The 10082-nt window shown below is 39.3% G+C and overlaps 2 pseudogenes; both read left to right on the plus strand.

The window, feature by feature from the left end:
• Positions 1-2357: 2357 nt before the first annotated feature.
• LOC128578425 (mitochondrial fission factor-like) lies at positions 2358-3225 on the plus strand (annotated as a pseudogene).
• Positions 3226-3824: 599 nt separating this feature from the next.
• Positions 3825-5061, plus strand: LOC128576796 (homeobox protein Nkx-2.4-like; annotated as a pseudogene).
• The last annotated feature ends 5021 nt before the right edge of the window (positions 5062-10082 follow it).

Genomic DNA, 10082 nt, shown 5'->3' on the forward strand with positions numbered 1-10082 from the left:
ATGAACATAAGGAGAATACAGAAAAAATTATATCTTAAATGTTGACACAGTCAGCTTTCTTTACACATTCAGCTTCCCAAATGCTCGTAAGAGATTGTAAAGTCTTTGGAATCAGACCAATTCAAGGATGGAGAGAGACTTACTATGAAGGATTTCCTAATGAAATAGATAAGGCAAATTACATTACAGTGTCTCCCACAGTTGAGAACCCTGCTCCTGTGCACAGTACTGTGTAATGTATTCATACAGCCAAGGGCCATCAGATAACGAAAATATGAAACAAATTAAACAAAACAACCAAACACAAAAAACAATAAACATACTTTTCAGAGAGAAGAAAACTTTATATAAAAGGATTATTCATACCCCCAGAGAGATATTATATCTATGAAACAAGAATAAGATGGTATGTGGGGAAAAAATTCAGAATACACAAAGAGTTGAAGAGCTGTTAAAAAGAAAATAAAAATTCAACACAAGTTGAGAAAATATATCATAAAATAAACCTAAAAGTAAAATAAATTAAAAATAAGAGGGAAAATGATAAGAAAAAGATCAGTTCAGAAGATCAAAATCTGAATAACCTGTGTTAATTTTGCAGAAGAAAATTGAACAGATAACTTGAATCATTTGCTGAAGTTTTCCTAAGAGTTTTTAGGTTTTACAAATTGCTCCTTAAAAAAAAAAAAAGGTTTTGTTGAGCGGCGCCTATACCTCAGTGGGTAGGGCGCGGCCACATACACTAAGGCTGGTGGGTTTGAACCTGGCCCAGGCCAGCTAAAACAACAATGACAACTGCAACAACAATAACAACAAAAAATAGCTGGGCATTGTGGTGGGTGCCTGTAGTCCTAGCTACCTGGGAGGCTGAGGCAAAAGAATCACTTAAGCCCAAGAGTTTGACAATGCTGTGAGCTGTGACGCCATGGCACTCTACCCAGGGCAACAGCTTGAGACTCTGTCTCAAAAAAAAAAAAAAAAAAAGGTTTTGTTGCTTTTCTTATCTGTAGTTTAGTTTTCTTAAAGTGTGGGGGACTATAGATGGTTTAGGAGGCAACTAGGTCTACAAGGCAAGTAGGTTGTACAAGACTTGTAGAAAGAGCAATAGATGTCTTTTCTTCTGTTACTGTGTTCCACAAATACAAGGTAGGGCAAATGGAAGAGAAGACATCATCAACAGAATAATTCCATAGCTTTTCCTAAAATTGATAAATTAAAATTTCCAGTTTGAAAGGGCTCATCACAAGTGAAGAAAATAGATACACCAAGACAGGGTTTTAAATCATGTGGGGCTAAGAAAAGGTCTTTTCAGAGAGAAAGAGATGGAAAACCACCAGCACAATAACAAAAATTCAGCTTTCATACAAAGGATCATGAATGATTGTGGTATTTTATTTTTCCACAACAATGCTAGAAAACAATGGAACAATTACATCAACTTTTGTAAGAAAAATAATTTTCAACCTAAAATAATTCTATATCCAGTAAAACTATGGATTAAGTATGAGAGCAAAATAAATACACATTTAGTCTGAAAATTTTACTTCCCCTGTCCTCTTTCTTGGGAAAGTACGGGGGTGGGTATGCTCACTGAAAATGAAAATAAACCAACAAAGGCAATAGAGGAACCAAGTCAAGAAGAAGACAAAAATATAATACCTACAATGATGGTAAAGGGAAATTCTGGGATGACAGTGTTCAACAGACCTAGGGAGCAAGCTCCCCATATTTAAGCATATCAGAAGTCTCTAAAAAATATGAAACTGCCAAGGTATCTAATGTATTCAAAGTTGATAGCAAGCATGAAGAAGAGTCTAGAAGTGAAGTATTTGTAGGTACACAGAAAACTAAGCAAACAAAAGAAACAAAAAAAGTATTTATTTCAGAGGAAATAAAGTTATGCAGTAAAGAAAAAGTAGTCATAGTGAGCAGAGGGAGAGAGAGAGATGGCCCAAATGTATCAGTAGATTCTATGTAATCTCAATCTGAATCCCACTAGGTTGTTTTGTAGAAATTGAAAAGCTTATTCTAAAATCTAAATGGGAATATAAAAGATCTATACAATAAGCAAATAAACCTCTTTTAGTCTACCATGGACCAATCTTCGCACAGGTGCTTGGCCCAAACTCCTCCCTGCATTCAGTCAGTAGTGTCTCAGAGCACCCCAGTAGCCCTAGACAGAGCCCCTCTGCAAGCCCGGGGCGGGGGGGGCAGAAGTGGCTCTACATCCAGCACATGTACATTAAGGGAAGTTAAAGTATTTAAAATGAAGCACAGAAATAGTGCCAAATAGCAAGCAGTAGCTGGCAAACATTTGGTGAATAGTAAAGCATTTCCTTTTCCCACTTACTGCTGAGATGAGAGAAATTAATCAAATTCAGTATCAAATGGAATACACCACAAGTATCAGTCAGTGACTGAAGGTCCCAGAAAAATTAAGGGTAGCACCTTTAATGATGACCTACAGCAAGAATTCCAAGAGGTTCTAAATGCTAGTGTGATGATGCAGGTTCCAAAGAGGACTGTCATAGCAGGAGACAATGAAAACATTCCGTTTTCAAGACCAGCACATCTTGACCTTATTCAGTCAACTTCCTTGAAACCTTGGGCACGAAAACCACCCCTTCATGTACTGTAAGTGAAAGACCACTAGATTTTCTGGATTTGAAAAGACTTCTTTCAAACTCTCAAAATGAAATCTATGCAGCTGGCCAACTAAAAAGAGAACAATCTGTGAGTGAAAATGTTCTTTGCCCAAATGGACAGTTAGTCAGAAGTGACTATATCCTGATACCATCACTCTAACAAGCGTGGGTCTGTCCTTCCTTTCAAATGTTACCTGAAGATAGAGCTAATCTTTCCTCTGCTCGTGGCATTGTGTCACTTATCCAGTCTTCTACTCGTAGGGCTTACCAACAGATCTTAGATGCGCTGGAAGAAAATCACAGACCTATGCTGTCTGGCAGGGCTGTTGCTGGCCCTTATAATCCTCATCATGACAACGTCAGGCATGGCTCTTCAAACATAGATACAGCAGTTGAAGGAACTTCGGAAGACATGACTGCTGCAGACGCTGCTTCGTTAAGACGACAGATAATTAAGTTAAATAGACGCCTACAACTTCTAGAAGAGGACAACAAAGAACGAGCCAGGAGAGAAATGATCATGTATTCGATAACTGTAGCATTTTGGGTGCTTAATAGCTGGCTCTGGTTTCGCCGCTAGAAGTAACCTTAGCTCTCCAACCTACTGTCTCAAGGGCTAGTGATATAAACAATTTGCAAGCTTCTTTTGTTTCTGTCTTTGCATTGTACGCCATTTTATAAGTTCCCACCTGGGTAATGTATTTCTTTAAGAAAGGAGGAAGGGTGTATATTTGCAGAAGGAAAGGTATATTCTGTCACTCAGCTGTATTCACTTTTAACCAGTAACACCTACTTAAAATTATTCCTTTGAATGCTTTTTTTTTTTGTAGAGACAGAGTCTCACTGTACCGCCCTCGGGTAGAGTGCCGTGGCGTCACACGGCTCACAGCAACCTCTAACTCTTGGGCTTATGTGATTCTCTTGCCTCAGCCTCCCGAGCAGCTGGGACTACAGGCGCCCGCCACAACGCCTGGCTATTTTTTTGTTGCAGTTTGGCCGGGGCTGGGTTTGAACCCTCCACCCTCAGCATATGGGGCCGGCGCCCTACTCACTGAGCCACAGGCGCCGCCTCCTTTGAATGCTTTGTAAATAGGCTCTAGTTTGTCTTTATAAAAGAATTGGTTTTTGCTTCATCAGTCTGCACAACTAATTGTTTGAATGAGAGAGAGTGCTTAGAAAATGGATTTAGGGAATAAAATTGTATCTGTAATAAGAAAAATATTTAATTTTGTACTGTTTCTCAAACAGTATTAAGTTTCAAAGTTTTATTAATAGATGCTTTTGCATCCACATTACATTAATGTGAGGTCATGGTCTGATTTTAAGAAAATCAAGCAAACTAATATTTTATGATCTTCATTAATCACCTATACAGATTAAATTGTTAAAATTTCAGCACTTTATCTAATATGTGTATAATATGTTTATTCTTATTTTCATTTTAGTTTTTTATAAAATACATTTTCACTTAATTCATATGTGAATAATTTTACAAACTACAGAACAAAGTAAAAATGTAGTATATTTAATAAGCCAAAAAATAAAGTAGCCAAATAAATCTTGAAAAATAAGAATGACGGCTGGTACGGCCCCAACCCGGACCCGCGCTACTCGTCAATCTCCAGGTTCATGGGGCCGTCAACGGGCGTGAACGTGGCCGGCATGGGGTCGCTGACGGGCATCGCGGACGCAGCCAAGTCTCTGGTGCCACTGCACACAGCGGCCGCGGCGCCGCGAAGTAAACGCCGCGTGCTCTTCTCGCAAGCGCAGGTCTACAAGCTGGAGCGACGCTTCAAGCAGCAGAACTACTTGTCGGCGCCCGAGCGGGAGCACCTGGCCAGCATGATCCACCTGACGCCCACGCAGGTCAAGATCTGGTTCCAGAACCACCGCTACAAGATGAAGCGGCAAGCCAAGGACAAGGCGGCGCAGCAGCTGCAGCAGGAGAGCGGCCTGGGCCCTCAGCCGCCGTCGCCGCGCCGCGTGGCGGTTGCTGGTGCTGGTCAAGGACCGCAAGCCGTGCCAGAACGGCGCCAGCACGCCCACACCCGGCCAGACCGGCCCGCAGCCGCCGGCCCCGACGCCCGCGCCCGAACTCGAGGAGCTGTCGCCCAGCCCTCCTGCGCTGCACGGCCCCGCGGGCGGCCTGGCGACCCTGGACGCGGCCGCCGGCGACTACGGCAGCCGTATGCTGGGTGCTAACCTGCTCTATCCAGGACTTGGTGACAGCGCAGGTGCCCCGGGGTGGAGGTCGGGGGCGTGTGATAGCTCTGCAAGAAACTGCCGAACCGAAGGGGGCCATGTGCGGAAGCTAACACTTGGGGTACACAGAGATAAAAAACAAGAGAGTCTCGGAGAGGGGCAAACTCTGATCCTCTCTGCTGGGAGTGGGGGACAGAGACCGCCCCGGGACTAAATACTGTAACATCACACACACTAGGAGGCTTTTAGATAGTGATTTTCTCCTTCCAGAAGTTCCCAAAATATGCGGAAAAACTGGTGGAGTTCACATCCACCAAGTCCCTAACCGCAGCTCTCAAGAGTTCTAAAATTGGAAACTTTGTTGGTGTTTGTAGTTGGTAAAATCAACCCATCCTCATTAATGTAACAATTAATCCTTTTTGAAGTGGAATTTATCACAAGAGATTAATTTTCAAAGGTTCCCAGTGCAATTTTATTAATATTTGATTGAAAGTCAAGGCAGTTCAAGGTGGATCGCATACATAGCAACACTATTGCAGAGGAGTTATTGCCATTTAGGTAATAGAGCAATGGAATAATAATCAAAATACTGATATATAGGTCTACTTAGCTTTTTTAATTCAATGCTGATTTCAAAATGTTTTGATCAGTATTAGGCAAATGAGTCTATATTACCCTGAAAGCTGATTCTCTCCCACTAAGATGCAGCTCACCATAAGAGAAAACAAGGTGGTACACTTCCTTCCTTATGGCATCTCGTCTCCCAAAATCAACTGATAAAATAAATGGACTCCATCTTTCCATAGACATGGTATTTACTCTTCTTGAGGTATTTTCTTGTCTGAATTTGAATGCCTTGATAAATTACTAAAATAAGCAAATAGCATTGCTAAAATTCACATCAATCTATATTTCAAATCACATCAAGAAGAGAGGTGATTTGTTGAATTGTAATCAAGATATAAAGGATAACTAGAATATTTATAATTTTCATCATATTTAGAACTTAACAGGAGTTGTGCTGAATTTATTGGTGTTTTATTGTATAAATAATGTATTTACTCTTTAATATACCAATTTATATTTAAAAAAAAAAAGAAAAATAAGAATGAAGTCTCTCCCCTCTCTCTCCTCTCTCTCTCTCTCTCCCGGTCTTTATCTCTCCTCCCTTTCCTCTCTCTCTCTTTTCTCCCCCCTCTCTCTTTCTTTCCTCACTCCTCCTTGGTGTTGTCCTGAAACATCCCCTCCCTCACCAATAAAGACCTTTAGTACAAAAAAAAAAAAAATGAAGTTAACTGATTTTAATTACTGATTTCAAGTCTTAGGATAAAGCTTCGGCAATCAAGACTATATGGGATTGGTATAGAACAGAATAGAAAGCACAGAAATATACTTGTGTATATACAGTTTTTTTTTTTTTTAAGTTAAGGTAATTAAGTAGGAATAGGATAATCTTTTCAGGAAATGGTGCTTGAAAAAATTGGAAATCTACATGAAAATAAAAGGATCCTCAACCCCTGATTTCATACACAAAAATTAATTAGAAATGGATTACAAACCTCAACATAAGAGCTAAAATGATGACTATTCTGTAAGGAGATACTAGAAAATATTTTTTTAATAAGACCCCCAAAAGAATGATAATCTTAAAGGTGGATTGGAAAAAGAAAATGTGGTATATATACCAATGAAACACTTGGCCTTTAAAAAGGGGGGAATCTTGTCATTTGTGACAAGATGGGTGAATCTGGAGGACATTATGCTAAGTGAAATAAGCCAGACACAGAAGACACATGTCACATGATATCACTTATACACAGAATTTTAAAAAGTTGAACTCATAGAAGTAGAGAGTAGAGTGGTGGTTACCAGGGTCTCAGGAGAGAGCTGGATAGGGGAAGGGGATGAGTTGATCAAAGTTCCAATTAGACAGGATGAATAAACTTTAGTGATCTATTGCACAGGATGATGACTACAGTAAATAATGATGCACTGTGTGTTTTACAACTGCCAAAAGAATAGATTTTAAATGTTTTTGCCACAAAAAAGTGTATGAAGTATTTGTTAATTGGCCTGATTTAATCATTCCACATTGTAAACACATATCAATACACCACATTGAACCCCATAAATATATATAATCATTAGTCAATGAGAAATAATGTTTTTTAAAATTAAGTAACAAAAAAGAAAAGTGGATAAATTGGATGTCAAAATTAAAAACTTTTGTTATTTGAACAATACTGTTAAGTAAAAGGAAAAGCATGCAACAGATGGGGGAGAAAATATCAGCAAAACACGTATCTAATAAAGGATCTGTGTCCAGGATATACAAAGACCACTTAAAACCCAATAATGAGAAACTAAACAATCCAACTAAAAATGGGTAAAAGATATGAACAAAAAAAGATATGAATGGCAGAGATAAATACACAAAAGAAAATTAACATCTTTAGTTATTAGGGAAGTACAATGAGATACTTCTACACCCACTACTGTGGCTAAAATTAAAAATGACTACCAATACTGAGAGTCAGCAAGAAGAGAATACCGGGTGGTGCCTGTGGCTGTAGGAGTAGGGCATTGGCCCAATATACTGGAGGTGACGGGTTCAAACCCAGCCCCAGCCCCCCCCAAAAAAAAAACCTGCAAAAATAAAGGAAGAGAATACCCATAAATCGTACATGAGAACATAAAGTGGTACCATCACTTTGAAAAACAGTTAAGCAGGCTTTTATAAAATTAAAAATATACCTATGACTCATAAGTATTTTCCCAAGATTGAATGTTCACAAAAAATATTATTATTTTTTTTTTCAGTCTCAAGCTGTCGCCCTGAGTAGAGTACTGTGATGTCACAGCTCACAGCTACCTCAAACCCTTGGGCTTAAGCGATTCTCTTGCCCCAGCCTCCCAAGTAGCTGGGACTACAGGCGTCTGCCACAACACCCAGCCATTTTTTGGTTATAGTTGTCATTATTATTTGGCAGGCCCTGGACTGAATTCAAACCCGCCAGCTCCGGTGTATGCAGCTGGCGCCCCAGCTGCTGAGCTACAGCCACCAAGCCTCTATTTTTTTTTTTTTTTTTTTTTTAGTAGAAACGGGGTCTTGAGCAGGCTGGTCTTGAATTCCTGAGCTCAAGCAATTCACCCACCTCGGCCTCCCAGAGTGCTAGGATTACAAGTGTGAGCCACCACATCTAGCCAAAAGATTTTATTCTTAATAGTCAAAAACTGAGAACCCAGATGTACATTGACAGATGAATGAATAAATTGTGACACATCACAACAGAATACTACTCAGCAGTAAGAAAAAACAAAATAGTGACCCACAAAATGGATGAATCTCAAAAACAATATGCTATGTGAAAAAAGGCTGATTCATAAGGCCACATATTGTATAATTCCATTTATGTAGAACTCATTAGAAAAGACAATCCAATCTATAGTGATTGAAATCAGATCAGTGTATGCTTTATGGGGGAAGGGGGTCTGGGAGTGGGATGACCTGAAAGATGCATGAAGGAGATTTTTGGAATAGAATGCTTTGTATCTTGATGGTGATCACTGTTAATGGGTATATATTTAGCAAAACTTTCCAAACTATATACTTAAGGTGGGAATGTTTGGAGAACATTCTCCTAAGTGTCTCAAGAATGGGAAAAATGCATTCCATGTACTCAGTACTAATCGGAAAATAGATCAACAAATATAGGCCCACACGATACAATTTATTATGTGAAATTTTAAGAAAGGGGAAGGAGAGGAGGGGGCTCAGTAAGTTCCTACCTGTTGGGTCCAGTGTAGGGGTATATGGCACACTTCCTGGGTGACGGACACAACCAAAACTCAGACTTTGGACTTTACCTTACAAACACAAATAATGTAACCTAATTATGTGTACCCTCATAATAACCCAATTTTTCTAAGTGACTGCATTTTAATATATGTAAATTATACCTATTTTGTAATGCAATTCATCACATTAACTAAATAAAGGAAACTAAAACAAGCTTATCATCTCAATAAATGCAGAAAAAGAATTCAATAAAATTCTCTATCAGCTGGGCATGGTGGCTCACACCTGTAATTCCAGCACTTTGGGAGGCTGAGGCAAAAGGATCACTTGAGACAAGGATCCTTTGAAGACCAGCCTGGGCAACATAGCAAGACCCTCATGTCTACAGAAAAAATTTTAAACATTAGCTGGTCATGGTTGAGATGGGAGTATTGTTTGAATTTAGGAGTTCAAGGCTGTAGTGTGCTATGATTAAGGCCACTACACTCAAGCCTGGGTGACAGAGCAAGTCTTTGTTTTTTATTATTTTCTTTTTTTTTTTTACATTAATGCATTTATGGGGTACGATGTGCTGATTTCATACGCAATTTGGAATGCTTATATCATACTGGTTAATATATCCCTCACCTCATCTACTTAATTATTGTGTTAGACATTTATACTATATACTTAATAGATCTGACATGTACCCTTGCAATATGTACCATAGGCGTGATCCCACCATTCAGCCTCCCTCCATCTGACCTCCTCCCTCCTCTCCAATCCCCTCTCCCTCCTTCATCCTGGGCCATAGTTGTGATCTACTCTTCATATGAAAGTGCGAATGATTGTAAATTGGTTTCATAATAGTACTGAGTACATTGTGTACTTTTTCCTCCAGTCTTGAGATACTTTACTAAGTAGGATTGTTCCAGCTCCAAAGTCCTTGTTTTTTAAAAAATGAACTATCTACTCATGATAAAAAATTCTTAACTTCAAAAGAGAAGTAAACTTCCTTAAAAGGTATATTTTACAAAGAACCTAAAGCAAACATCATATTTACTAGTGTAATTAGCTAAAAGCTTTGCCTTTGAGTCTGAGAATAAGACTCTTCTTACAACACTATACTACATGTCCCAGCCAGTACAGTTAGCAAACAAAAATAAACAAGAAGTACAAAGATTAGAAAGGAAGAAATAAAACTTATTCATAGATATTTGTGTCCATACAAAAGTTTAAAACTATAGCTAATCTTTGAATTAACAAATAAGTTTAGGGTGGTGCCTGTGGCTCAGTGGGCAGGTCGCTGACCCCATATGCCTAGGGTGGCGAGTTTTAACCCAGCCCCAGCCAAACTGCAACAAAAATAGCCAGGCGTTGTGGCGGGCACCTATAGTCCCAGCTACTCAGAAGGCTGAGGCAAGAGAATCGCCTAAGCCCAGGAGTTGAAGGTTGCT

This window comes from Nycticebus coucang, chromosome X, assembly GCF_027406575.1.
Source record: "Nycticebus coucang isolate mNycCou1 chromosome X, mNycCou1.pri, whole genome shotgun sequence".
NCBI classification, from domain to species: domain Eukaryota; kingdom Metazoa; phylum Chordata; class Mammalia; order Primates; family Lorisidae; genus Nycticebus; species Nycticebus coucang.